The following is a 3,924-nucleotide window of genomic DNA, read 5'->3' on the forward strand; positions in this document are numbered from 1 at the left end:
ATTTGGGGGGATTATTAATATTTTCAGATTTGATTGCGTTGAAAGTCCGACAACCATATCGGCACGCAATTATAATTTCTGAAATTAATTCATTTAAATAAATTTACAATAGTTCAACATCTTAACGTTCTGACCGTTATGACGCTTCTTAATTTAAAGCATATAGTAGTTAACATTAGCGGTCTTTCAATCTTATTATTGAATAATATCGCGAGCCGAGGTATTTCTATCGATGGTATCTCTTCTGTTGCAAATCCAATGGCGCGTTTCCGCTAAGTCTTTTAGTCGATCAAGGATTAGTTTTGAGAATTGCGGAGCAAAAGCCGTGGAAAAAGCTGCCATTCGATCGGAGCGTCGTTGAGCGAAACTCGATTTCAGATTGCAAAGGTATTCCATGATGAAAGAAAACGGTGACAGTTCCGAGACTTCCCGTACATTATCTTCCGTCGTACTTTCCATCGGATACAAGTATCATGACTTTCATCCATCGACGTAACCTGTTTGCAAGTTTTGCGAAATGGTTGCGGGAGGAGTTCCCAAGCGCTTTCATACAAGTTATATCGCGTGACAAACGGGGTTTAGTCTTTCTCCGCCATAGTAGCACGCTTCAAAGGAATCTGCCGCAAAAGGATATTTGTCAATGAATTCAAGCAAAGGGCATGCAGATAAATGGATCTTGCGGATGGAAATCCGATAGAAATATTTATATCACATATTAATTCACGTCAATACGGTTAAGTTCTGTTAAACATGAAGTGTCTTAGCCATTTTGAAACACAAAGCGTTATTTATGAAAGAAAAGTTCTAAATTTTTCATGAATTGCTTCTACCCCACAATCATATATTATATACCTTAAAAACTTGAAAAATTTTTGACTAAAAGTTTTGAAAGTCTCGGTTTGAAAGAAAAGCAAAATTCATGCTTATATTTTATATAAAGATATAAAGAGCTTTTTAATGTAAATATATAATATTTGATTGAGTGTAATAAATGTATATTATATTATATTAATTGTATACCAGAGTGGAAATGTATCTGGGCGTTCACAACATTTAATTGGCATTATTTCATCATACATTTAGTAGCTATTACCAGACCTTTTTTTTCAGTGCACGAATATCTAAATTAATTTAATTTAAAACAAAATAAAAATTTTTAATTCAGCATGTGATATTAGTAATATCTGCAAAATCATTGAAAAAAGATAAAGATTCTTTTCGGGTTTGGTTTTGCTTGAAAGACAAAATTTTCAATTTGTCAATACTTGTTTACACGGAACAATCTGCCAGACTGCGATGCCTTTTGCCTCTCGCGTGACGGCTGCAAATCGCATACTTTACACGGACGACGTAGTCCCCGCACGTTGTTCTACATTTCCAATAAATTTATGCAAATACGAGGCCACCTCACACTCCACCCTGCTGATCCAAAGAAGGCTAAACAACCTGTCGTAAGCCAGTTCCAACAGAAGAACGTCGAATTCCCCGGCGGAGCATTCGTGCCGCTCCACAATTTTCACGGCATTTATGCCCTTTGCCATTTTCGTCGAGAATTTCCATGACAGATATTCAATTTCGCTGAACGATGAATAAATCCTCACGCTCGCGACGCAAATCGATTCTTCGACATCCGCGATGATCGATGTTATTAGGCAGCTGTTTAGCCTGGGCATGCAATACACGTCACCCGGAGGTATAGGAACATGATTCCGATCTTATCGGGGAACAGAATGACAAATTGTGCTTAACCCTTCAAGTCGGGGTTCGTACAGTTTGAACTTGTGATGAAAAAAAGGGCAAGCTTGTAACATAACGTATTGCTTTCACGAATCTGGTCATATTAGTGATTAATTTTGATTAATCTTTCTGCACCAAGGTATTTTACAGTTTGTTTTACAAGGACAGTTTCCGAAAAAAGAAAAAGAAAAGAATTGACGTAAAATCAATCTCAAGATCTAACCTAAAATTGACTGTTAAACGCAAGACTGACTGATAAACACAAGATGTATGGATGTTTTTTCAAGGAGGACAAGAAGATGGTACTTGCCCCCCCTTCTCCCTAAATTTTAAGGAGAAATAATAAAATTATGAAAATCATTTTTACAACGAAAAGTTAAACATTCATTGCTTAATATGTGAGTTATTCGTACGAAATTTTATAAAAATTTTGGAAAACCGTATTTACATATTATATTTTAATGAGTTTTGTGTGTGAAGATAAATTTTTATCCCTTCCTGGCTGAAATTCTGAATACGTTCATGACAATTCCAGTAAACACAAAGTTACATGTACATCCCTGTTAATTGTAATTTCCCACTCAATGTTATATTACAATTATATTATTGAGTGGAAAATTACTAATAGGCACGTTACATGTAACTTCATGTTTGCTGGGATGCAATTAAGTAGGTATTTTATGTATAACACATATTACGTGGTATCGGAAATTCAGCTTTGGATTCGGTTTTATATCTGTGTAGCCAAAAAGGTAATAGATGAGGTTTTTATTTAATCTTTCTGCCAATGCATAATTTTTCACTTTTTCAATACGGTGTATTTCATGTTTTTAATAAAAATATAAAACTGAAAACAATTTAAAGTTTGTATGAAACTGATCTTTATTGTTTAAAGGGAATTTGAAGTATCATAACAAATTTCACACAAAAATATAAAAACATTTATTATTTAAAATTCAATGTATTCACAAAAGGATTAATTGCAGCATGCTTCGTTTAGCGTGTACGTATTTGTTTATGTATATTATTTCGCTGTTAAAACCGAAATTGCTATGTAATTATCAAGTAAATGTTATGTTAACAGTTCTGCCAGTAAATATTCAGAATAAAAGATTCTATGCATCTTCTATGCATGACCGCAAGCAACTTGGCACGAGCACAAACGAAAGCAACCGCCGGAAATAATGCAAAATGATCGAAAGTTTCGCAAAGAGTAATACTGAACTCGATGGCGCAAAAAGCTTCTAATGTGAAACTTCTACCATCAAACTTCATCCGTGTTTACCCCGTGACGCTTTATCAGACTCGACATGGCGCAATAATTGCCAAAACGTTAACTACTTATTGCGCGACAAATTCATATTTCAATTCCAATTCGCGTTGGACGGAATCTCGCTGGGCGATATAATCGATCGGCATACTCACAATCAGATACGTCTTCAGTGGAATTCATTTTGTGAAAATTTATGATCTCTACTTGCAGAATCCTTGAAGCATCTAAGAAGAATCAATAGAATATCTTTAATGCATCGGTTTAAATGGATGCCCATCAGAAAGGAACAGTTTTCAGGATAAAACATTAAATGATTAAGGAGAGTTTCTTTCTCATCTTATAATTGTTACGTAATATGCAATCATATTCATATTCAATTCCTATTCGATTATATTCATATTCAATCAATATTCATAATCAATTTTTTATTAAGCTTTTGTTTAATACTAATAATGGCTTTTTACTAACCGATTTTTTGAAATAAAACGACGCTATAGTGATTTATAAACAATCTTTAAAGATTAAAACACCGCTATATACTTTTAAAAAAATACTAAATTTTAATTATTATTTGTTTGTATAATTCAAAATAAATATTTATTAAATGTAAACATACATTTGCTTGATACAAGAACCAATTAATTTAATTTAACTATCTTTTCCTTCATTGGATACATATTTATTTACTGTAAGTAAAAATGTTTATTTACTATTCAAAGAAAAACGTATTAAGATTTAGTCTTTCAGTCTCTCGGGCTCTTTTATTTTTTATATTGTAAAGTAAAGTAACTTTTTCAATCTGAAAAACTTGACTTAAATTTGACAAAAAAATGCCTACACAGTACGTGTATTCAAAACGTTTTTTAAGACGTTTTTATGATGTTTTATAACATTTTTCATTGGCAGAATTAGTG

The sequence above is a fragment of the Mycetomoellerius zeteki genome, unplaced genomic scaffold (genome assembly GCF_001594055.1).
Source record: "Mycetomoellerius zeteki isolate Tzet28-1 unplaced genomic scaffold, Tzet1.0 scaffold281, whole genome shotgun sequence".
In the NCBI taxonomy this organism is placed as follows: Eukaryota; Metazoa; Arthropoda; class Insecta; order Hymenoptera; family Formicidae; genus Mycetomoellerius; species Mycetomoellerius zeteki.